General features: G+C 48.7%; 1 protein-coding gene and 1 long non-coding RNA gene across 5 annotated transcripts in view; one reads left to right on the forward strand and one right to left on the reverse strand.

The window, feature by feature from the left end:
• Nucleotides 1–26,269, forward strand: part of Tbx5 (T-box transcription factor 5) — an 86,899-nt gene that overhangs the window by 13,510 nt on the left and 47,120 nt on the right. The window contains exon 1 of one of the 4 annotated variants that reach the window (XM_029478099.2): nt 21,804–21,958. The exons of 1 other annotated variant lie outside the window; for it this stretch is intronic. The gene's annotated coding sequence lies outside the window, so the exon portion shown is untranslated. Of the gene's footprint in view, nt 1–21,803; nt 21,959–22,496; nt 22,602–24,576; nt 24,991–26,269 lie in introns of those variants that run through there. 2 more of the 4 variants (XM_029478100.2, XM_021163124.3) reach the window with 2 other exon arrangements.
• Nucleotides 15,867–21,640, reverse strand: LOC110294928 (uncharacterized). The gene is made up of 4 exons (XR_015046857.1): nt 21,413–21,640; nt 18,888–18,961; nt 18,083–18,172; nt 15,867–17,574 (listed from the first exon to the last, which is right to left on the reverse strand). It is a non-coding gene; the product is annotated as an uncharacterized LOC110294928 (long non-coding RNA).

The following is a 26,269-nucleotide window of genomic DNA, read 5'->3' on the forward strand; positions in this document are numbered from 1 at the left end:
GCTGGTAATGACCAAAATAGAGGGAGGAGGCTTCCCTTCACCCTGAGAGATTCCATGGAGTACAGAGAGAGACCATTTCTGGCGCTTTATGCTGGGACACCATGAACTGGCCTTAGTCAATGGTAACACACCCCAGCCTTTTGTACTGAGAGGAGTGACTCTTGGCTATTGTCCCATTTCTCAGACTCAAATCCAGCAATGGGCCCTTTGGTTATTTCTCCTATCGAAGCCCCAGTCAGCTCAGAAGAGACAAAAAAGAACAGAGACTTGAATGGCATGACTGGCCTGTTCTGGAGTTGATATGGCAGCTGGCTACAGGTGCCTCAGAAGTTTTGGCTATCTCAGGAAATCCTAAAGGAAAAATATCAATAGTTCCTGCCTTGCAAAAGCAGTCTGTAAGGAAAAAATACACAGGGCATAGGTGGAGGCCAGAGTCTGGGTGAATCCCTCTCAAATTACTTAAAAGACAAGACCTTGGGGCCAATGGCTGGTGGTGTAGTTCAGTGGTCAAGCCCATACCCCACGTGCACGTAGCCCTGGATTCGATCCCTAGTGGGCGCGCACGCACGCACGCACGCACGCACGCACACACTACGCACGCACGTACGCACGCACGCACACACTAAAAAAATAATGATTTATAGTTTAAAAAAATAAAATAAAATTCCAGTTTCAAGGCATTGTTTTCGAATGTTTAATTTCCCCAGACATGCAGTCGCTATTTTCCTGTCACAGATGTACCCAAAGCAGCTTAGAGGGCTTTATCTTAACTTTCCAAACCAGTTTACTTAATTTGGGGGCGGGGGACATACTCTGCTCCTGTTAATGGGATTTTATTCCTTGCTGTGCCAACTTCTTGGGGGTGCGAAGCCCTGAAAATTTCAGGGCTTTGTTCCCGTCTATAAACGGATGTGGTTCGAAGAAAGAAAGAAACGAAGAAAAGAAACACTATGCAGACAGTTGTTTTCGCAAACAGCTGGCTCCAACCTCCGAAGCAATTAGCTGTTTTCTGAATAATTCGCTCCGACTGGCTTCTGTGTCTTTCTTTGTCTATTGGCCACTAAGGCTGAGATAGTAAAACCCCAACTAGCTGTGTTTAAAGTTTCTTTAATCAGTTATCAGCGTCTTTTTATGTCAAAAATAGCTTGCTTGGTAGCTCCAGTCAAGCCAACTGGCTTCTCTTCAAACTGGTTTGTCTGAGGCTGGGGTTCCACAGGAAATGCTTGGCTCTTACTCCTAGATGGGACCCCATTGATGTCAGCTGGAGTCCGGCCATTTCCTTGGGCTAATAAAGCCCCCAGAATCCATGCTGAAGACCTGATGAAAGATGCTGGCTGCTTTTCGGTGGCAATGGAACAATTCAACATGTCCTGGGTGTGTGTGTGTGTGTGGGTGGGATGGGGAGAGGGCTAGTGATTCAAACCTGCTTCCAGACAAGCCCTAAGGGTATAATGGGTGGTTTGCATTTCCAGAGCTGTAGGGATGGGGTGATGGGGGCAGGGGAGGGACAAATGAGAAAATCTGGGGAATGATAAAGGCAGGATGAATGGGTATATTTTTCACTATAAATGATAGAAGTATACTTTGGGTAGAAGTGTGACTTTTTTTTTTTTTTTTTTTTTGAGATGGAATTTCTCTATGTAACAGCCCTGGCTGTCTCAGAGCTGGCTCCATAGACCATGCTGACCTCGAACTCACAGAGATCGTGGGCATTTCTATGTCAGAGAAACCACTGTTATTCAGAACCCCATCAATGTTTTTTGGGGTTTTTTGTTTTTTTTGTTTGTTTGTTTGTTTTGTTTTGTTTTGTTTTGTTTTTGTTGTTGTTATTGATAGGACCTCTTTTAGCCCAGAGATCTGCCTCTGCCTCTGAGTGCTGGGCTGAAAGGCTTGCACCTAGCTGTTCATGTCTCTTTTACCTTTTTTAAATTCTTTCGGCGTGCAAGGGACAGTCTTCCTGCCTCGGCCTTCTGAGTGCTAGGATTGCAGAGGGATACCACCACCATACCTGGTTCTATTACTGACTTTATTGAGGTGAGGATTAAGTAAAGGGGGAAACTCAGGAGCTGGCTCAGTGGTGAAGAGCACTCTTGCTCCTTTTGCTGAGAATCTGTGTTTGGTTCCCAGCACCTACATGGGATGGCTCATGTCTTTCTATAACTCCAGCCCCAGGAGATCCACTCCCTCTTCTGGCCTCCAAGGGCACTGCAAGCACGTGGTGCACAGACATACAGTCAGGCACACAGCCATATACAGATAAAATACAGTGATGGGTACTCTGAAGCCAAGGTGTCCCAAGACAAACTGTGATGGTTTCCTTGAGCATTCGTGGGCATTTCTATGTCAGAGAAACCACTGTTCTTCAGAACCCCATCAACGGTTCTTTTTTTTTTTTTTTTTTTTGATAGGACCTCTTTTAGCCCAGGCTAACTTTGAGCTTTGTATGTAGCCTAGGTTAACCTTGAACTCTTGCTTCTACTTCCTAAGTGCTGAAGTGGCGATGTTACAGGTGTGTGTCAGGACACCTACACCTCACTCTGTCTTAGTTTTTATTCTTTCTTTTTTTCTGAAACTGAGCATCTACTTGGGACTCTTCTGAGGCCATGTTTCACTTGGCAACTCAATGCCCCTGCCACCGTGCTTGTGTGTATAATTTAATATATATATATTATACATTATATATGTATAATGTATAATATACATACACACATATATAATTTCTAATGAAATAGATACAAAGTAAATATTCTGTTAACATCTTCTCTGAACAGTTATCTGATTATTGCTGAAATCCTATATGACCACCTGAAGGCCATGATTTAAAAGCACAGGGCTGACTCTGATGAGACCTGACTGAAACCTTGGTCTCCATAACAACAGTGTGACTGTCTCCAGGTGATCTCATTAACCTGTGTGAGCTTTAGAAAGTGGGGTTGCTACCTCCGAGATGGAACTGTAAGATTTAAAAGAAGTCTGGCCATGTCAAGATCTGTAAGGTCCCTGGAAGGTAAGGAATGCTTCTGGGCTGGGTGTTGGGTGGCTCAGCTATAGAGAGTCTGCCTGGAATCCCCCCAGTGAGGGGCTGGGAGCACAGGCTCAGTGTGAGCAAAGCCCTGGTCTCTATCCCCAGTGCTTCTAATGATAAATAAACAGACCCTGAGGGTTGTAAGAAAACACGTAGGGTGAGCATCCCCGGGAGGGCCTGACCCGGCACATGTACATGGTGGTCAGCCCCATACACATAAGGGGTCAGTGTGAACTTAGATCTAAGTTTCAGACTGTGACAGAGACCATGGAGGTGACAGCAGGGCCTGAGCAGGAGCAGCGCCAGGGTCATACGGGTGAGCTTACAGAAATTCTGTCACCCAGGACTATGAACACACCTCCCACCGTCATTGCGCTAGCCCTCAGCCCACATGCAGTCAGATTTTCATAAAACGAAAAGTGTTCTAAGGAGTTTCTGGCCCGTGTTCATGGGGCAAGATGTGGTGGATGCTGTCAGACGGTTCTAATGAGAATCGAGTGCTCATCTATGAATCTGTTCTCAGCCACTCTCTCTTGGAAAATGTCATTATTCCCCCACATGGCCATCGAGTGCCCACCCACAACTTTCATTATGTCGCTAGGAGGCTATTTATAAGGTTGAATGAGACCCATGCACACGTCTCAATGATCATCATTTCACAGCAGCCTTTGCACACAGCTCCCCCCAGAGTGATGGAGGCTGCCGACAGGGTACGGGAGATGGAGCCACTCTGTGTTCTTTGTGTCAGAAGATGAATAACTGTCCTTTTACTGTGGAAACGTCACTTCCTAGTAGCCATGATGCTACCACTCCCCAAGGGAGGGGAGTTTGCAGAGGCTGGGAAGACAGGCAACTTTAGAGCCAGAGAGCCTGGTCTTATGTTAGTGGGATCATCAAGGGGACCAGGCTTTACTGATCTTTGCACACCGACTTCCTGAAGCAAGTAGTGGTCGTTTGGTATCACACTGGCGGCATTCAGCAAGACTCTGCTTCGTTCAGCTCTCAGAACTCCAACTGGTTTACATTTTAAAAGGGCAACATATTGGGGCAGGGCTTGTAGTTCAGTGGGTAGAGCACCTGCCTGGTATGAGCAAAACCCAGAGAGATATAAACTGGGTGTTGGGGAGCACGCCTGTGATTCCTGCACTGAGGAGTCAGAGGAAGGGGGATCAGGAGTTCAAGGTCACTCTTGGCTATGTAGTGAGTCCAAAGTCAGCCTAGAGTACATGGGAACTTGCCTGAATAAAAAGGAGAGAGAGAGAAAGAGAGACAGACAGAGATACACAGAGACACAGAGAGAGAGACAGACCAGACACACACACACACACACACACACACACACACGGGGGGGGAGGGAGGGAGAGAGAGAGACAGAGAGACAGAGAGAGAGAGAGACAGAGAGAGAGAGAGCGCCAGGTGCTGGTTCAGTTGGTAAAAGCAGGGGGCTCACACTTCTCACTGCCTGAGTTCAGTTTCTAGAACTAGCATGGAGAAGAAGATAATGGAGTCCTAAGGGTTGTCCAAATGCTAGCTAAGACACAAGGACACACACACACACACACTACACAATAATAATAAAATTAAAATTAAAAAAGAAAAAGAAAGACAATGAATTAAAGAGAAGCCCCCATCAGATCATGAAATTGAGGAATCTTACAAGGTGCTGGCTTCAGGCATATTTAGAGTCAAAGATACTTAACAATGCATCTATACAGCACACTATAAGATTTATGTAATAGATCAACACAGAAGCTGATGCTGTACCTCGGTGAGTGCTGTCTGAAGGCATAAGCCTAAAAACCTGAGTTCAATCCTTAGAACCCACTTAAACATGGATGGTGAGGACCAAAGCCGTCTTCTGGCCCACGAATGGCACCACGGAACTTTCCCCCTCCCTCCATATTATATGCACACACAGTAATAACAAGGAAAAAATTAAGTGATACCTATAGGGTGCTTATAATTTTTCAAGTTTGTTTTTATTTATGTGTACGTTTAGCTATGTGTGAGTGTAGTGCTGGCAGAGGCCAGAAGAGGGAGCTAGTTATCTGGAGCTGGAGTTAGCGATGGTTGCAAGCTGCCCATGTGGATGCTGGGAATTTAATTGGAAAGAGCAGCCAGGGCTCTTATCTGCTGAGCCAGCCCTTCAGGACCATATGTACTGTTCTTAAATGGAGCACATAAACTAAAGACATTGTCTCTCTCCTCTCTGATGAGAGGGCTGCTGTTTACGGAGAATTAGGATGGTATATTCCTAACTCTGAGCACAGTCACCTGGTCAGACATCTTCCTGTCTTCTGCCTTTTACAGAAACCAGTTTGCATTTCCTTACTGTGGATTGTCCCATGTACAGCTTGTCAGCTTTGTCTTTCTGTGCTGGTGGAAGGCAGTCTCCTTGGCTTTGGCAATTTGGAAGAATACAGTTTAACTGTTCTGTAAAATATCTACAGACTTGAGTTTGTACAATGTTACTATGTGAATTTGTATTTATTTATGTTTGTTTACATATTTAGTTATCTATGTATCTATCTATGTATCTATGTATCTATATATGTATCTATTTATCTGTGTATTAATCTATCTATCTATCTATCTATCTATCTATCTATCTATCTATCTACCAATCTACTGAGACAGAATCACCTTATATAGCCACCTCAGTCTGGTCTCCCATCCATGTGATCCTCCTGCCTCCGCAGGGTGAACTGGTAGGGTTCATGTGAGTTCTCTCCAGTCAGGTGTATTTCCACGTGTCTGCTTCCAGATTTGGGTCACTTGAAAGGTCGTGTTCAGGAAGGTAGCCTTCCTGCAGAAGCAGAGATGTGCTGGTCTCCCTTCATCGCTTTATGTGCAGCACATGTCTAGTATCCCAGAGTGGGACTGGTTTAAAGATATGTCATATACCGCCTGACTTTTCACTCACAAGTGCCTTTCCCCACACTGTGCGGTGGAGCTCTGAAGGAATTGTTTATTGAGCTGAGAGCACGCTGCTCTTCCAGAGGCCCCACGTCGGGTGGCTCACAAGCACCTGTACCTCCAGCTTTAGGGGATCTGACGTCTCTGGTCTCAAAGGGCTCCTGTAATCATATACACAAGCACATGGATGTTCACATAAATAAAAAATAATGATAGAACATCTAAAAAATATTATGAAGCCAGTTTTATCTGCTGAGCCTCCAGCATTTCCAGACAATAACAGGTTGCAGTGAATTTAAATTTGAGTTAAAGTGAGGTAGAATTTTGGAAAAGGGCCTGCCAGAACCCTGAAGGGTCTGTATCTCAAGTGTGCTTTTGTACATATATTTTGTACATGTATACACTCGAATGTACACACAAGTGTATATCCTTTTTTCCCTCTTTTCTCTTTCTTTTCTTCTCTTCTCCTCCTCTTCCTCCTCCTTCTTCCTCTTCCTTCTCCTTCTCCTCCTTCTCCTCCTCTTCCTCCTCCTCTTCCTTCTCCTTCTCCTCCTCTTCCTCCTCCTCCTCTTCCTCCTCCTCCTCCTCCTCTTCCTCCTCCTCCTCTTCCTCTTCCTCCTCTTCCTCCTCCTCCTTTTGAGATAGGGTTTCTCTGTGTAGCCCTGGCTGTCCTTAAATTCACTCTGTGGATCAGGCTGGTTTCAACCTCAGAGATCTGCTGCCTCCCAAGTGCTGAGATTAAATAATGCACCCCCACCACCTGGTTACACATATGTACTCTTGATCCCACACAGCCCGCTCCCACTTTATAATATAAGCTGCTTTTAATTTGCTTTTCTTTTGGTCCATGCTGAGGACTGAACACAGAGCCTCACACATGTTGAATGTGGACTCAGAGAGGAGCTGCTCCCAGAAAATGGAAGACGTGTGAGGCGAGGCAGAACCTTCATTTGCTTCTGTCTCTGCTCTAACTTCAGTATCACTAGGTCCAGCCACACTGTGGTCAATATTGAACTGAACCATGTATCCCTGCTTGGTAGCCTGGAGGCTGATTTTTAGACTAAGATGAGATCAGAGAATTAAATTAATTCCATGTATATAGTTCCGATCCACATCTGCTAAATTTCTTGTGCATGTGTGTGTGCATGAGTGCATGGGTGCACATGTATATGTGTGCATGTATGTGCATTCATGTGTATGCGTGAATGTGTGTGCATGTACATGTTTGCACTTGTGTGCATGTGTATATCAGTGTGCATATATATGTGTGTATGTATGTGTGTGCACATGTGTGCTTGTATATGTGTATGTGCATGTATGTGTATGTGCATGTATGTGTGTGTATACATGGTGCTGTTCATTTCCTCTTTTACTGAAATGGGATCTTTCTCACTGGTCTGGAGCTCACTGAGTCATCAAGGCTGGGCAGCTAGCGAGTCCCAGGGATCCACCTGTCTCCACCTTCTCAGCACTAGAACTACCAGCATGTCCTGTGCTGCTCTTAAGTTCAGGGGTGTTAAATTTAGGTTCTCCTGCTCATGCAGCAAGCACTTGGCTGACCAAGCCCAGCCGTCTCTGTAGTCTGCCGCTCCTGCTCAATTTCCTTCTTAAACACAGAGAGTGGGCATGAGCTAAGGACCCATTTGTGCTGAGGAGGGTGCTAGGGGATGGTATGAACTAAGCTGAGCACACCAGGCTTTTCCTCTTGTGACATAGTGAGCCGTCATGTCTACTGAGTGGGCTCCTCCAAGGTGCCAATCTGTCAGAAACCCTTCCTGTACGTGATGGGTCTTCACAGCTTCATGCTTTCTGATACAGTTGCAGACACTCACTAGACCAGCTGTGTCAGGTTGGTGTTTTTCCTCTCTGCCTGAAGATTCTTCTCCTATCAGATAATTTTCTTAGTTTGCTCATGGGTCACTTCTGCCAGGGGTGTATTGAGTGTTACACATGAGCTCGTATGAATGGACCCTCATCTACTCAACCCCACATTTTCAGGCCTTACATGTACCAAGGTGAAAGCTACTTCATAGATGCCCCAAGCCTTTGGCTTGGACCAAGCTTGAATTCCCTCCATTGCTCAGAAGAAGAGGATGAGGTCCTCTTTGAATAGCTCCAACCGCTGTCATTGTTTCATAGTCTGGATACATAGTATCCTTGCTTGGTTTGGTTCTCTTCTTAAAGGCTTGGGGAAGGAAGAAGGATTTTGACATAAATGAGCAGAGATGGGAGGGGCTGGATTTTGGGGTCCACTTGATGGGAATCTTCCTTGCATGTGAATGCTCAAGAGATGAGTATCTATTCACTGTGGCTTGGTCAACATCCAGGCATGGCTTCTCCATGACCTGTGGGATGGGGAGAAACCCAACTGGGAAGGTCAGCTAACTTGTTGTCAGATACTCCCTAAGCCACCTCCTTGTGTTTAGCCAGAAAGCCTCCCTTGGAAGTTTTGAACTGACAAAACCATATTCTAGTTGGAGCTTCATTCTCAGCCATGGCACTGGCCGGACTTGGAAACACAACACTGCTCAAGCTGGTGTCTAGGTGGGAAATTTCCTTTCTCCAGGAAATGTTTTCCCAGGGCTTGCAGATTTGGGTGAAAATTATCTATGGCGAATAAATGCAAGTGATTTATCATGACCCTGCTTTGAAGACCAACACTCAAGTGAAGCCATACCTTGTTAGGCTTTAAAACTGAGATGAGAGGCCGGGCAGTGGTGGCACATACCTTTAATCCCAGCACTTGGGAGGCAGAGACAGGGGAATTTTTGAGTTCAAGGCCAGCCTGGTCTACAGAGTGAGTTCCAGGACATCCAGGGTTACATAGAAAAACCCTGTCTTAAATAATAAAATAAAATAAAATAAAATTGAGATGAGAGGACTAGAGAGATGCCCCAGAGGTTAATAGAACTTACTGCTCTTCTGAATTAACTGAGTTTGATTCCTGCACCCACATCAGGCAGCTCACAACTACCTGTTACTCCAGCTTCAGGAGATCTGATGCCCCTGGTCTCCCAAGGCACCTGTACTCACATGCCCAGAAGCACGCTCACATGCGCGTGTATACACACACACACACACACACACACACACACACACAATTTAAACTAATATTTTTAAATTGGTGTTAAAGAGTTGAGCATGTGCCCATAGTTGTCAGCACTTGGGAGAAAGGGTATGGTGAGTTCAAGGTGAGCCTTAGCTCTATAACAAGACTCTGTCTCACAAAACAAGGCAATTAGAATAATAATAAAAACGATATCCAAAGGAAAACTAAAGAGGGGTCTTGAGTAATATTCATGGGATGCTTATCAAGCTCGAGGCACCCTGCTTGTCACCTGAATACATCCCCAACAGACAGAGAAGCCTGTAATTATTATGGCTTTAGAGAGAAAACCAAAGCCCAAGGTGCTTGTACACCAAGACCACAGGCTATGCAGTTATCAGTCTTAGAATTCGAACCCAGGACCCTGGGGATTGCCCACTCTATCTTACTCATGACCAGGTACTCATGTCTCCCTTGCCTGACTTCATTTAGTTGTATGTTTAAAAAAAAACATGGGTGCATGTGACAGAGTGTGTGTGTGCAAGCATGTGAGTTCATGTGGTGCAAGAGTGTGAGAAAGTGAGTGTATCTTGTGTGAGTGCGTATGGTATGTGCATATATAGGTGAATGTGTATGGTATGTGTGAGGGTGCATATGTGTGTATGAGTATGTATGGTATGCATGAGTGTGTGTGTGTGTGTGTGTGTATGTGTGTGTGTACATGTGGTATGTGTGGTGTGTGTGTGTGTACATGTGGTATGTGTGGTGTGTGTGTGAGTGAGTATATGTGATATGAGTGAATGTGTATATGTGCGTGAGAATATATGTGGTATGCATGAGTATGTGTGTGTGTGTGTGGTGTGTGTGTGTGTATAGGTCAGAAAGCTGCTCTAGGGGAGCTGGTTCCTTCTTACACCTTGTTGGATCAGGGCATAGAATTCAGGTCATCAGACCTACATGAGAGCACCTCTACCTACTTCACTCTGAACTCTTGAAACCCACCTCCGTCTCTCACTAAGCTGAGAGACAGCTGGCTCTCCAATAGTCGGGAAGAGAAAAGAATGGCCCAGGTTGGGAGCATCAGTTACCTGAAGAATTCTACCATGAGGGCTAATACAGTAGCTCTGTTGGTAGAGGACTTATCTGTTCTGCACAAAACCCTGGCTTGATCCCCAGCACCACAGGACACTAACCATGGTGTGGTGGTACACCCATACAATCCCGGCACCCACACAAGGAGGCAGGAAGATGGAAGGCTGGCTGCACATTGAGTTCAAGGCCAGCTTGGGCTATATGAGATCCTGTCTTTCCTATCAGCTTCACCATTGTGAGGTTCCTTTGGCCCATGGCTGTGGATGTCAACTATCCCGATCTTGGAAATGGGCCCGCATGTCTGGATACTTTCCGTAAGCCAGTGTGTAATGACAGGACCCTCTTGTTGGGGATTGAATACATCACCGCCCAAATTCATCTGCTGGAATGTGACCTCATGGGGGGAATACTGGCTTTATAGACGCAATTAAACTAAAATGAAGTCATTAGGGTGGTCCCGCCTCCTTGCCCTCCCCACCCCCATTAGACTGGCACCCTCGTAAAAGAGCAAATGTTCACCTAGGCACATGGGAGAATCCATAGCCTTGTGGAAGCAGAGATGAGAGTCATGCATCCGCTGGATACAGAATGCAATACGGGTTGCTGGGAGTGGTTGTCATTGCCTGGTAAAGAGGAAAGGTCAGCTCCTCGCTACACAGAAAGAACTGACCAGCTGAAGCTGCGAGGAAACATTTCTGTCACTTAAGTTACTCAGCCATACCAGCCCCAGGAAATCCAGACAATCCTGAAGGAGAGACGTGGGCTGGGGAGGGTGTTCTGTGTGGGTGACCACCAGCAGGGAGTTTGGGGTGGTCCTTCCAAATCTATTTAGCACACCACAGGGAATGTGCTCTTTGGGAGAGCAGCCCTTGCTAGTGCTAGTCACCACAGAGTCATGGATGGTGTCTAGTGTCTTTGATTTGGGGCTAGTCGGGGCTGGGTTCACCCCAGGCCTTACATTTGCTGTCTTGGGTGTGATGATACCCCTAACAAGTAACCATCTCAGGCTGAGTTTTGCTTATGAGTCTGTGGGTGGCTGCACGGATCTGACCATTGGACTCACCGGGTGTCTATGACAAGCTGCCAGTCAGGGGCAATGAACCTGATTGGATGGCTTTGTTGGTGTTAGCTGGGCATCTGTAGGATGGGGAGGGTCACCCAGTATACTCAATCTCTCACAGCCCGCGTGGTTTTCTTTGTGTTTCCCCGATGGGGAGTAACCAGGAAGGGAGAGGCAAGAAGAGACAGCAGGAACTGACCTCACTAGGCTCAGAGGTTGGTGTCTCAGTGACACTGGATCCCCAGGACAGTAGGTCTGAGGTCTTGCCCAAGGCCATCTTGTTTGTTTTGTTTGTGCTTTGTCTATTTGCTGTCGAGACAGCTCTCAGACCTTATTAGCCCAGGCTGGCTTAACATTCACTGTGTAGCCTGAACTAGCCTCAAACTCCTGGTAATCCTCCTGCCTCAGCCTCTTGAGTGCCAGGATTGCACGTGAGTCATTGGCTCTCGTTATGTCTTCTTCCGTCTTTTCTCCCTCTCTACCTCCCTTCTTCAGTGCTGGGGGCTGGAAGCCAAGGCCCCCAGCATGCTAAGCAACCACTTTACCATGCAGCACACACACCCCAGAGTCTGCCATAAACATCTGATAATTTAAGATCCAGGGAGCAGATTCAGAGTCCCTGCCTCCGAAGGTCTGTCCCCATAGGAAGAGGACCTGAGTCAGTGGTTAGTTGTGGCTGTTAAGTGCTGATTGGGATAGAGGCAAAGGCTGCAGCAGAGGGTAGCTGGGGCCCTGATAACAAAGTAGCAAAGATCAGTTATCCCCCCACCACCACCACTTTGGAGCTGGGGCCAGGGTGTCTGGGGCCTTAAGCAACTCTGGCCTTCTCCTTCTGCTCTCAATAGCATCTCCTTCTCTAGAAGCCTCCGTCAGAGGACTGGCAACTTCTTGCCAATTTTAGTTAGTGGCACTCGTTTCTTCCTCAGGGGACCAGGGGCACACTGGCCTGTGGAATTCTCCTTTCACCTCCATTTTGCCTCTGAGGTTCTGAGGTCTTTGACAACATGTTTTCAGAGCCCTGATTATGCACAAGTCTTACTCTTTTTTGGGGGGGGGTGGCTGTTTTTGTTTGTTTGTTTTCTCTCCTTTTACAACTGCCCATTGAGGAGTGAGAATCATTGCACAGAGCAAGAAACAAACGGAAAAGCTGGGCATACACAACGGGGGAACTGGCAGAGTAGAAGTTTGAACCTACAGCCACATCCAAGAGCTTCATTCTGCAACCTGGCTTCCCACCCCAGTAACCTCTCTCCATACCCAGGCCCACTGTGCCTTAGAGAGAGCGAGACAGGCTACAGTTGAGCTGAGCCCAGGAAAAAACCCTCTTTGCTCTCCAGCTTTTAAATCTCTGTGCTCAGCAAGATCCCGGCTCTCCTTCCCTACTCCCTCCACTGCTTCAAGCCCCCACCCAGTGAGACCAAAAGGTCAGAGCGTGGGTGATGTGAAGGGCCCGGCCAGCAAAAGCAGCTAGAAGCTCAATATTTTCTACCAGCTATGGGGCAACACCCTGGATGTATAAATGCTTGATTTTATTTTATTGTTATTATGGCTCAGGGTCCAGTATGGGCCATAAATGAATTTAAGAGACTTCGGAGTACAGAATTTAATATAGCTGGTGTCATTAAAGAAAAATGGTACAGAGAACCTGTGGGGACAGGCAGACCCCCACCCCCATCCCTGTCTCTCCCTCGCCATCTCCTGTCATCTGCCACCTTTCGGGAGTGAAGGAAGGTTGGGGGTAGGGTAAGTCCTCCATGGGGGGAGCAGGAGGGGACTGAGCCAAAGTGAGCTGGGGACTCCCAGGGAGGGGGCAGGGTGGGGGTGGGCGTCACCCTTCCCAGGATGCCTGCTGCTTCAGTGAGTAAATAGTCAAGTAGGGACACTTAGGGGGCGGGCATGAGACAGAACTTTCTAGATAAGGAGGGGGCTTATCAGTCTATAAAAATACCACTTTCACCTATCAGCTGCCTTCTTCTCCTGAGAAGAGACAGAGGGTGGAAGAAAGGAGCCAGGGATGAGGGATGGAAGGGAGAAAAATGAAGGACTGGTGAGGGCCACACAGAGAAACAAAGAGAGGGATCTTTGGGTGTTCCCTCCTCCATATATATATGTAAAGAACCTTTTTCTTTTGCTCCAAGCTTCCCATCATTCTGACTGCTGTTTTGTTTTGTTTATTGTAAGGAAGGAGAGAGTGTTACAACCCCGCACATTACTGATTCGTTCATTATATCTGATCTGAGAGCATCTCACATTCCCTGGTCTGAGTCTATCTGCCATATCGGCATGATATATTTGATTGCAAGTGTATTTTTACCTTATGTGAAAAGTACAGTAAATAAATAAACAAACTCAAATGGCAGGAACAGAAGCAATGAACAACAGAACAGTTGCCAGGCAGAGAGAAAGGACAGAGGCACCACCTGTGTAAAGTCTTGCGGGAAGGAACAGAAGGTGCAGGGATGGGGAACAGAAAGGGGGCTGGGTGGGAGGTGAGAGCAACAGACAGGAGCCAGCACAAACTTCAGGATGTGTGGAGGTGGAATTTCATGGAAGACCTTCAGATGCCTTTTGGAGGGCCATATGCAGGGACATGACAATCATATGGCATCTCTTGATTGTACCTAAACAGTCAGCTCAGAGATCCCTGGAGGAGCTGGCGGGGATGATGGGTGGAGGACCACAGTCAGGAGGTCCCTGAGGAGTCATTGTGGTGTGGCTTGCCCAGGGTTCAGAGGATGCTGGCCCCAGTCTCAGGTAGGCTCTTAAAACCAGGTCCTCTATATGCCTATTCCTCCTTGAGCAGAATCAAGGACTCCGTCTGACCTGTGTTTGCTGAGCCCACATGGTTCCTGGGGTCAAAATGGGTTGATTTGCTTTAAGGCCCTGTAGCTTCTGTGAGGCTGGCAGAAGGCAGGGAAAGGTGGGCTGAAAGTGGAGGTACCGATGGACTCATTCTGTCTGCTCCCGGTCCACATGTCCATCTTTCCTCCCCAATGGGTGGCTCTCAGGCTGGACAAGATCTATTGAGTCAACAGATTCTCTTAAGATGGATTTACCAAACCTGCCTGTGAGCCTCAAGGGAGAGTGTCTGGATAAGGGAAGGGATTAGGCCCATGTGTGGCAGATGTAGATGTATAAATCATGAATGAATGGGTATGAACGGGATTCAAGGTGTGCGTGCGCTTACGTGTGGGGTGTGCTAACTGTTGACTGTTGTGCCCCCTTGCACACTGCATTGTAGATATTTAATATGGCTGGTGGCTGATTGGTGTCCCTCCTGGTTGTGCAGTGTGCTGGACCCCAAGGCGGGGGGCGGGCAACCAGGTGTGAGGTCGGGCAAGGAGAAGTTCCTCCTGAGTGTGTACGTGTCCGAATCGCCTCTGTCCAAAAAGTCTCAGGTTTGCATCTGTGGCTGGCTAGGACTGATCATGGGCATTGCTACATTGCCCTGCATTATGATGTGTTCATGAGACATGCTAAGCTACATGTACCGCATGCGCTCTAAGTGACAGTGTCCTTGGCATTTTGTTGCTTGATTCCCTTGCTGAGGAAGTCCAAGCTGGTGGCAACCAGGGGTGGGGGTGGGGTCCTGGCTACTGGAAGCCAGTGAGACAGCTTTCTTCTAACACCACTGAGCAGAGGAGGATAAGACCAGAGACATCTTGAAACAGTGGTTTGCCACCAGCATCTACTGGCTCCTGAGAGGTCCCTGAGCATTGTCGCTGGGAACAAGGCTGCCTGGAGCTGAGCACTGGAGGTAGCCAGGAGGAAGCTTGGGAAGCTATGGAAGATCGGGATTCTGTGTGTCCGTCTAGAGAGGATGTCACTCTGTCCCCCAATTGCAGCCACTGTGTGCTTTAACTGTTGGCATCATACACCTGTGTGCACCTAACACCTGGTCCTGCTAGCCTGGGAGTTGAGGGCTTCCCACATGTTTGGGGGACAGGAAGAGGCACACTCAGCCATACATACTCGCTCCTTTTTTTTCTCAGGCACCTTTTGCCCAGTTCCCAGGAAGTGGCTGTGGACTTTGTTTCCAAATATAGACAGGGGTGGCCCCTGGCTGTCTGTAGACATCCCTTCTGGCCTCTAGAATGCTGTGCCTCAAGAGAACTGAGTTCCAGAGGCCAGCTTCTGCCCCACACCTGGAATGGCTGGTGGCACACTAATCATAAAGGTAGAAGATTAAAATGGAGAGATGGGAGGAGTCAAGGGGTAAAGGGGCTTGCTGCTAAGTCTGGTGATCTAAGTTCAATCCCCAAGACCCACATGGTGAAGGAAGAGACATGACTCCTTCAAGTTGACCTCTGATACTCACATGCATACGTCACACACCACACTCACATCCCACCCCACTTACACACACACACACACACACACACACACACACACACACACATGCATATACATACATGGCCCTTCCAAGATGAAAGACACATACATGATTATCCTATACCACCCGTGCCCCATGCCCCTGTACACAATAGCTCACACATGTTTTCATACAATGAGGTACATGGAAAATAATAAGTATATACTCAAATGTATGTGTACATATTATAGGCGGATGTATGGTTTAATACTCCAAGGAAGCTTACATGATGATATAGCTACACAACTCCAAATTGACACCTATTTAAATGTATATATTTAAATACCTCAAGAGCCCACACAATGGCGCAGACTCCCTTGCCAAATGACATGCAATCATAAATAATGTTCAACGATAGGCTGGGCAAGGTGGTGATTCACACATTTAATCCCAGCACTTGTGAGGCAGAGGCAGACAGATCTCTGAGTGTGAGGCCAGCCTGGTCTACAGAGTGAGGCCCTGTGTCATAAAAAACAACAACAAAAACAACAACAGCAAAAACAAAAAAATTAAAAAACGCCAAAAAACCAAGCACAACAGCAGAGGCTGGAAATGAGGCTTGGTCAGTAGAAAGCTTGCTTATCATGAATAAAACCCTAGGGTTCCACCCCCCAGCTCAGCATACAAGGGCTGTGTGGACAATGTTTATAGAAGGAGACTTGGAGGCCCCAATCCTGGAGATTTAGAAGTCTTCCCAGGGAGACATTCCCTGTAGGGTGGTAAGGCAGCCTAGGTGCAGGGAATAGAGGGACAGGACCTGACAGTGGGGACCCTAGAGTCTCCATTTCAGGCACTGAGCTGGACTAAACTCTCAATCCCCTTTCTAAGGAAGTAAATTTGCTTTTGGACTCAGGCAGCCTTGAGCACAGGGTACAGATCTGAGCATGGCCTGGGACCCTTCTATGACCCTCTACCTGGGCCCCAGGATATCAGCACAGAGGAGAGGCTAATGGCGACCTGCCTTTTCTCCTGGAAATAGAGTGATTTGGAGGGGAACTTAAGGACAGTCAAGCCTTGTGATCCTCATAGCCCTATCCCACAGGCTCACTCAGCAGGCTAGCCCACAACTGGGCAGCATGAGGGGGTAAGGGTAGGTGGGGGGAAATTCCCCTACACAGGGGGCTCCCATTCAACTCCTACCTGGGGTGCCAGGGACTAAGATGTGGATGTGAGGTTTAACTGCTGGGTCTGTCTTCCTGTTCCCTACACCTGAGTATAGCCCTTCCTCCTGCCTCCAGGGCAGTGTGTGCTGGCCTCAAGGCTTTGATAGAGGCTGGGATATGGGCACACAACCATTAGGTTTGTAAAGCAAGATTTCATTCATCATTCATCCTGGAACCCAGTTGCTAAGGGCCAGAAAACCAGGGTCCTCTACCCACTTCGCTGGCTGTCAATGGGAGAGGAAGAGAGAAATCGGGTACCCAAAGAAGTCTGAACTTTTCTCATGGAGGCCAACTCTTTGGCAAGTACCTAGCCCAACAGATCTGCTTGAAAGCCTTCCCCAGGTCCAACGATGAAGAGGCCAATGATGAAGGTGCTGGGGGTGGGATGGGGGTGGTGGGACTCTGTAGTCAGAGAGCCTGACCGGGACCCAGGTCAGTGACCCCCCCAGCACCCCCCTCCCGAGAAACTGCTTCCACAAGGCAAGGGACACATGTGACTGTTTCACTCTGGCAGAACTGTATGGAGCTGAATGAGCCAGGGGGACTCACATCAAGGCAACCCTGGCGTGCTGCAAAAGTTCATTAGTCTTGAACCTCAAGTGTTGGCAGATTCATGAGCCTAAAATATCTGCATGCGTGTGTGTGTGTGTGTGTGTGTGTGTGTGTGTGTGCGCATGTGTGTACAGACACAAGTCTTGAGAAGACAAGAATACAGAAATACCGAGAATGGGAGTTGGGAGTTGGGAACGTCGAGTGCTTAGTGTTCTGTTCTCAGCAACAACCGACCCCCTCATGCTTGTAATCTCAGCCCTGGAGAGGTAGACGCTGGAGGAACAGACATTCAAGGCCATCCTGGGCAAACACGGGGAATTGAGCCAGCCTGGTCTACATGAGACCCATCTTCAAAAAAAAAAAAAATAACAAACAAACAAACAACAGAACAGAACAGAACAGAAAAGAAAAGAAAAGAAACAGATGAGACTTGGAGACATAGAAGATGCTGCAGTCGCCCCCCCACCCCTACCTGCCTCACCAGGCTGAGACTAGAGAAGCTGGGTAGGCCCCACAGATGGCTAGGAGATTCACTGAGGTTAGACGTCCATTCAGAGTGATTATTTACCCTCCCTGGCCAGTTCTGAGAGAGTTGGGGTACATCCACAGCATGCAACAAAGCTACCATCCTGCAGCTCCAAGGCCTTGATTGGCAGCAGTGGGTCTGGACCTATCTCCCTACGGCCCTCCTGTCTCTCTGGGTTTCTTATTACCAAGCTGGGCTGTCAATGGTGGAAGAGCACTATCTCATTCTTTCCCAAAGCTTGTTCCTTCTCACAGGGACTCAACAAGACATTTAGCCTGGATTGTCCACTGGCCACCGCATCCCCCAGAGAAGAACACTCTCTCTCCTCACCCTGAAAATTTAAGGAAGAGCTCAACCAGAATATTCCTTTAATGTTTTCTCTGTCACATCCAACACCAAACTCTTCTTGGCCTGTTGTTCCTAAACGAGAGAGGCCGATGTCAGTTTCCATTAATGTCAAATGTTCTCCTTTCTGACTTCCTCCTCCGGAGAAGAGGTGGCTCCAGGCCATCGAAGGAAGGGTTAAGGTGGAACATCTAAAGTCCCAGACCTGGCTGGTTCCACCAAGGGTTACCACTCAAAAGGGTCCCCAGTCAGGCTGATACTAAATATCATTTTTTTTCCGGCTGATACTAAGTAGCAATTTTCTCAAAGCCAAGGGTACCAGTGGAAGCACTCTCAGGCTTCCATACTTCAGTGTCCACATCTAGACACAGAGGGATACAAGGCTGGACTGCCCCTCCGTCTCCACTGTTGACAGTATTATAGGTGGCTCTTGGTCACTACAGTGACCAGGAAACCCAGAGTCCTTCATGAAACACAGCTCTCCCACCCAAAGCAGTCCAGTCTACTTCCTAACAAGGGTTCTTCCTGTTGTGATTGGGACAGAGGGACAAGCTGTCTCTGCTTCCAGAGCCTTCTATCAGGGCTGGGTGAGGCAGGAAGGGATTGACTGGGGGGGGGTGGCGGGGGGCAGCTAGCAGCTGATGGGGAAGAAAAATTAGAGGTCTCGACCAAGCAATTGTCTTGGTGACTGATCCTTCCACTTTGGGGTTTGGCTACCCCCCTCCTCACCCTCGCCCGCACCCCCACCTCCCTTCACCCCTCTAAAGTCATTACCAGAGTTTTCACTTACAGCTCCAGGCAGGAGTGTCAGCTCTCTTTTCTTCCTACCTCCTCAGTGGGCCCCAGCTGAGAACCTTGTACTCCCTGAGGAGAGGAAAGAAAGCTAATCGAAGGCCACCCATATTATCCTCAAGGATCAGGGTGCCTGCATGCGTGTGGATAAACTGATGTTTCTTGAACACATGTGTAGGCCCAAGTTTAAAAGTCTGATGTGACCTTGGTAATTTCCTAAACCTGAAGCTACCACCTCGACCTGGTATACAGAAGTAACCATTCCCAACTTCTCCTTTGTTTCCCCGGCCCAGGTGAGGTTCCTCTCCCCTCCCTACCCCACCCCTGCATCTATGCACGGACCTTTATGAAACTCACTTCTTCAGGGCAGGCTGGCTGGAAAGGGCCCCCGGAGGCCTCCAGCATTGGACAGAGGTGCAGTGTCATCTCTGGTTTTGAATCTGGCCCTTTGAGCAAGCCCAACACACACGTGTGGATTTAATTTTCCTTTCTTTCTTGCTTTCTTTCTCCCCCCCTCAAAGGGAACAAGAAAAATCGTCTTTCGTGTCGACAGCGCGACACCATTCCTTCTGCCAAAGAAAATTTGTCTTTTCCAGAGCCCCAGAGAATAGTGCACTCCTAACTTTCCTTAGCACCCTTCTGTCAGGGTATGGGGGGATCCAGACAGGTTCCTTTTCATTCAAGGGGGACCCCAGCCCTAGAGTTATTAGCCTAGGTCTCTGGCAATAAGGTCACCACATACACACATTTTGAGGCCCCTGATGGTGTAGAAGCAGCGTCTACATCCGCAGAACTTTCATCGACTTTGGGATTGCAGGTAGGATTCAAATTCCCCCGGTTCAGTGCAGCCCCCGCAGCCCGAGGAGGCTCCATGCCATTTCACTTCAGACCCTCACCCTTTGGGACTGGTGACCACCCAAATTAAGGGGGGTGGGTGTTGGACAGCGTGTCCTTTACCACTGAGTTCTACAGTCACCTAACTGCTACTTTGAGGGAGTGAGGACTCTTCGAACAGCTTGTTGTCTTGAGAAACATTTCCATGTCTTATCTCCTTGATTTGAAATACAAAACAACCTGTCCACCCACTCGGTTAAGAGCAATAATCATAACCAGTGGGATATTAGAAGGGTATATTGAATATTGGATAGTTACGAACCTAGCCAACACTTTCCCTGAAGGCCCAAAGCTAAGAGGCTGGAAGCTGAGTAAAACATTGGAAAGAACCTTCCTGAAGTCCTGGGAAAAAAAAACCCCACATAATAAAGTCAGATTTCACTGGGCAAGAGGGAAAGTGACCTCCTGAGGGGGGAAAAAACCCCCAAAAACCAAAAAACCAAAAAACATTCCCACCCTCCAAGGAGTCTTCCTTCTTCAATCTAAGTTGGCCAAAGTTTAGTTTTCTCGTCATTTCTATTGTCGTTAGAATTCTTATTAGCTTTCCCAGGCCTGTGTGCTCTCCTCTCTACTTTCTGACCCCAGAGGAGACCCAAAGGAGGCAGGGACGGGGCCATTGGGGAGGGATACTGAACTGAGTCTGTGTTCCCGCGTGCTCTCTTTGCTTTACTCTAAAATTAAAGGGGGGAAATGTAAGGAATAGCAATAATACGAATACTAACAATAGTAGTAGTAATAATAATACAAATAACAGCAATGGCTCCTTACGTTTTGTTTTAATAGAATTCCGGGTCTTCCTATCTTTTGAGGTATTTAATATCGAGGCTGAAATTTTGCAAAAGGGGGCAAGGAAGTATGCCGAAGGGAGAAAAAACAGCGGGGAGCGGGGTTGGGAAAGCGCAACTCTTGGAAAGAAGGAAGGTGCGTGGTGTGTGTGTTGCTGCCCTCTCGAGAATTTCCGCACAGAGGATGAGGGTGAAGCGGACAAGGAGACGCTGAGATCCGTTCTGAGGCTGCAGTGTTTTCCCGTGGCGGTTGCTTTCTCCAGAGCACGGGGCCAGTCTCTGAAGCTGGGCTTGGCCCAGGTAGTTGCACCCGAAATTGCCGAGCAAAAGGGGAAAGTGAAAGGAACTCGGCCCACTCGCGGGGCACCCTCGGTCTGGGTTTCCTGCCCCCACCTCGCTTTTCCTGGTCACCCTACTCGAATAGGGGGACAAGGATTCTGGATTGCATTCTTGGGTGAAAACGTGAATTTGGGGGTCAGAGTCGTTCGCCTGGGAAACGAAAGCAAAGCTGGAGCACCAGGCCGGGCAGCCTGGACTCTTGGGGAAGAGAACAGGGATGCACGCTGGTGTCCTGCATCCATGCTGCAGGCTGCTGCCCCGCTGTCCCTTGGGGCCTGACCTTGGCTCTACCGCTGCAGGGCCGCCCGTGTCACTGCCGCTCCAATCCTCAGTGGACCGCGACCAGAACCGGGTCGTGCTTCTGGGAATCCTAAAGTTTCAGGGATCGCAAAACCCCAGGATAAACACGCGAAGCTGGGGACAAGTTCAGATGGAATGTCTGGCTCTCCTGGGGCCCCCGCAACGCGGGGGTTGTGGGGGCAGGGGGGGGGGAGGAGAAACTTACCCTCGGGAAGGCCTGACGCTCGCTTGCTCCGTGTAGGGCAGGCCTAGCTTATTGCCCGGAGCCGCTGGGGTGGGAGAAAGTCTGCGCGGTTTCGTAACTCAAAACCCAATGGGTTTCCAAATGCGCGTAGAAGCTTACGCAGACCCACCCGACCTCTCAGAAATTCTGTCCATTGATCCAACTAGAAATAATTGCCGATTTCCACAAAACAAAATAGAGCGCCTCGACCTTCTGCAGGATCCGGCACTGAAAAAAAAAAATCCCTCTGCACAGTGCACTCGTCTCTACCCCTTCTCCTACCCCGCCCCACCACACACTCGCACCCCGCCCCCGTCTGGCCACTCTGGGACCCATTGCATCCCCGGATCTCACTGAAGGAGCGGCAGACCGAATGGCCTTTCTCTCTACAAGGAACCTTGGCAGACATCTAAGATATCTAATATCCACTAAGATAGCAACCAGTACTTATTTCAGTACTGGGCATGAGATATGGCACCCCAAATGTAACCAGCTAAAAGGGCCTCCTCTACAGAAAAATAAAACTGTGTAAGTAAGAAACCTTTACCTTTTGCTACGAACCTTGGGAAACCTTGGTTTCCTTACAAATGGGGGCTAAAGTGGGCTCGGTCCTCACTTCTCTTGATCTTTCTAAGAGAATCGATTTTGCTTCTATTTGTGTCTCCTGTTCACACTCTCTACTCGGGGGGGGGGGGGCCACTGGGTTTATTTATTTCTTTATTTCCCCCAAGGTCCAGGCATGCTGGAGTTGTGTCTTCCAGTAGACCTTGATAAACGGAAGATGGGGAGAGAACCCAGCCTCCCGCCACTGCCCGCCACTGCCCCCCAGTCCAGCGTGACAAGGCGCGGGCTGGTTGCGTGACTTGTGACGTCTCCACGCCCAATAGGACCAGCGGCTGGTGAGATAGTCGCTATCGCCTGGTTGCCTCTTTATTTTATTGGGGTATGCCTGGCAATAAACAGTAATATTTAATTTGTCGGAGACCACAAACCAACGGCAAGCTGGGAGGTACTTGCTTTTCTTGACAGATCCTGGAAGAAGTCTTCGTTTTAAAAGGGGGGTGTCTTTGCGGGAGGGGGGATGTCTTTTCAAAACTCATTGTGAGCTACCTCGCCTCAGTGAGCAAACCCTTTTGGCTTCTTGGCTGAAGAAAGAGTGAGGTTATTGGAGGTGAGTCTTGTTGGGGGGAAAACTAAAGGGAGGGACAGATATCTATCTACAGGGCGGCCTTAATTTTCCCCAGAGCCTCTGCTTCCCACCCTACCTAAGCCTGGCTGAACCCCTTCCTGACTGGATTTTTATCTTCTATCACCTGGAAGACTGGATCTTATGTGCCAGGTTGTAAGCAAAATACAGAAAACAACATTGAGTGGTGGCTGGCTTCGTGCACCATCTAAGCCCAAGGAAGGAAGTGTTTCTGGCTGGGTTGTTGCTTGGGGAAGGCCAGCTTTTCCCTCTCGGGAAGGGCCTGCTGATTATTTATGGGGATTAATTTTATCCTCAAATCTCTGTGAATGTAAAAGGGATTGGCGAGGTCTGTCTGGATTTCCCCTATCCTTCAACCAGAGATGCAGGCTCTCAACCAGAGGTCAGATGGGCTTTCAGCTTTCAGTCCTGCACCCAAGGTTGAGGTTGCCTCTCTGTTCAACCCCAAAGGCTTCCTAGCTGATTTTTTGAAGCCCGAAGAAGGTGTTTGCACAAATAAATAGCTGGCCTTGGCCAGGGTCTGTGTGAAAACAGACCTGGAAACTAGAGAGTGGGGTTGCCCCTAGCTGCCCCCATGCTTACAACTGCAAAGTCCACTGGCTGAAGTTTTTGCAGGGGTGGCCTGCAAATTTTGCAGCCACAGAGGCTAAGATGTTGCCGGAGTCCTATGAGCTCTCTCTCTCTCTCTCTCTCTCTCTCTCTCTCTCTCTCTCCCTCCCTCCCTCCCTCCCTCCCTCCCTCCCTCCCTCCAGTCCTTGGCTCTAAGGATGTAATTTCTAATTAGAGTCCCAGAAAAGACTCCCCATACTTAGAGAATACAAGGAAGCTGAAGAGGGAAACAGAATGTGATTTGGGGCATTTGTTTCAAGCAACATTTTGTGCTTGTCCCAACCTGGTTCTGCTTACAGCAAGAGCTACTTCCAGTGCCTCTGCTGTGGGCTGCTTTTATTCACCCTCTGAACTGCAGACTTCAGAGAGGCTAAGGGCAGGCCAAGGAGCGCTGGCAGCTGAAACCCCCAGCCAGCCCTCAGTGACTGATTATTTTAATAAAACTGGGCACTGCTCTGTGTACACTCCAGTGTGTGTCTTGAGGAGGGGGCACACACAACAATTTCTTGGCATCTTTGATCTTGGTTCCCCCATCCTAAGGCACCTTCTCTCCCAAGTCCTAGAGATCTTGGAGTGGGGTAGGGTGGGGGACAATGAGTCTGAAGTGGAGGAGAGATGTCAAGGCAGCTAGTCCTGGCTCTGCAAGGGGCCAGGCAGGGTCACACCACTCTCTGTCTGAGGTCAGCATTGGAGACAGAAATCAAATCGGGGTGAGGCTGCAGAGGCCCATGGGTGTGTGCACACGCCTAATGCATCCAGACTTGGTTCTCTGCAGGGCTGGGCCATTGAAATTGCTGGGCTCCCAGAGTTCTGCCTTGATTACTGTAGCTTGCCTGCCTTCCTTCCTTCCTTCCTTCCTTCCTTCCTTCCTTCCTTCCTTCCTTCCTTCCTTCTTTCTCTCTTTTTCTTTCCTCCCTGCAACCACTGGCTCAGAGCAGTCAACGGAGATGGAAGGAGGGTAAAGAGGATGGGAAGTGGAAAGGGAGTGGGGGTGGGGAATCAGCAGGTCCTATAGTGGTTCAAGAGTTTGGGGTATATCTAGTGAAAAAGTGAGAAAGGTGGTGGGAGGAGGGAGGAAGGGGAGGAGAGGAAACACACACACACACACACACACACACACACAGAGAGAGAGAGAGAGAGAGAGAGAGAGAGAGAGAGAGAGAGAGGAGCCAGTTGGAGAAGCAATTTCTATACTTTGTGAGCACCCCAGCTGAGTTAGATTGTCAGAGAGAGAGAGAGAGAGAGAGAGAGAGAGAGAGAGAGAGAGAGAGAGAGAGAGAGAGAGAGAGAGAGAGTCATACTTCAAATTCTGGAACTTTAACCCCTGAAAGCATCTCTCTGAAAACAGCTGGCTGATTCCCAAGTCTCTCTCAAGTCTCCCAGTTTTTCTTCTCTAGGGGTGCAAGAGCAGAGCAGGACACTGAGATCGTAGGGTTTAGGGATGCTCTCAGATCTGCTATTTAGTCTCGTGTTCCTCTAAGCCGTTCTGGAGCCCGACAACTTAAAAGTATTTGGGGCTAGCGAACAGCCAGCGAGCAGTGGAGGAGGTGTGTGCTGGAGGTGGGCAGTCGCTGGGAGGCTCTAGTGGTGGGTACTTCTTTGTAGCAACAGTAGCAGCTAGCTTGGGCAAGCAATCCCCAGCACAAACTCCAGAGACACCATGCCTGCACCCCCACCTGGCCTCCGGCTTTCCTGCTAAGAGGAAGAGGGGCGGTGGCGAATGCCTCCCGCTGTACAGAGCGAGGTAACCGTACTACCAGATGGCCGGGGAGGCTTGGGCGGGAGCAGGCAGCCACATTCGGCCGGGGAAACAGAGAATGGCGGACTCCAGCCCTGTCTTGCATTCTGCAGAGTCTGGCTTGCAGAGATTTTACCCGAGCCTTTCAAGGCAAGAGGGAGCCGCCGGGAGGCTGCCGCGACTCGGGGAGCAGCGTTGAGGCTTGCAAGGCACACGGCCTGGTTCTGTCAAACCACATCTTGCTCGTCTCCTCCGGCCTCTGAGCTTCCCGGATCCTGGCAAGGGTTCCGGTGGGTTTCTCCCTATGGCTGGCCGCGAATGGAAGAGGGGGCTCCAGCCCTGTTTTTCTTTGTTATGAGAAGATCATGGGGGTTCCCATGGCAGTCTTCCCCAAGCTCCTAAGGCCAGAGGAAGAAAGAATTGGGCCTCAGAAACGATCTGTGGCGGTTTAGGTCTCAGGCCGCTTCAAACCAGGCTGGTATGCAGGCTTTTTTTTTTTTTTTTTTGCCTAAGAAGCTGCTAAAACTGTGGGAAGCCATCTCTTACGTGAGGTCTGCTGGTGTTTTGAGGTAGAGGCAGTGGTAGAAATCCTCCTTTGAGGAAGGGGGTTGAACGAAGAACTTCAACTGCTTGCTTCATCTTCTGTTGAACACTCGGGGCTGCCCTACCAATCTACCTCCTTCCCCTAGCAGTCCACTGAATGTCTGCAGCCCAGAATTTATCTGGGACTGATTTTAGGCTGTCCGACTGGGAGCCAGGCTGGCAGTTTGAGTTAGCCAGCCCTGTTGAAGCTCAAAGACATTCCCTTTAGCTTGCTTACTCTACGAAAACGCCTGCACCACCGCCCCCCCCCCCCCTCTCCCGCAGCCAGCCGATCTGAAAAAGATCCGTGAGGGTACAGCCGGCCACCGGCAGTGAAGAGCCAGCCACCGAGTCGTAGGCCCCTCTCTGATCTGGATCTACCTCCTGCTCTCCCTGGCTATTTTTATTTATTTATTTATTTATTTATTTATTTATTTTCAATTGGTATTGCTTAGGGTTGGGGAGAGGCTGTTTCATTTTAATGCCTGTAACGGATGATGAGAGCGTTATTACCCTCTATCCTCCGGGTATATCTCTTTCTCCCCTGTTTTTTATTTTTGCAAGACGCGGGTTACTCTGGGCCTTTTGTCTATTGTAGAAAAATAATGTCTCTTAGGAGGTTTCATTTAAAAAAATTGCTGGCATGGTCTCTTGGATTTGACAAAGACCATTTCTCAAAGGGGCACAAGGTTTTTGTTTTCTG

This window comes from Mus caroli, unplaced genomic scaffold, assembly GCF_978045245.1.
Source record: "Mus caroli unplaced genomic scaffold, Mus_caroli_1 scaffold_4, whole genome shotgun sequence".
Taxonomy (NCBI): Eukaryota; Metazoa; Chordata; class Mammalia; order Rodentia; family Muridae; genus Mus; species Mus caroli.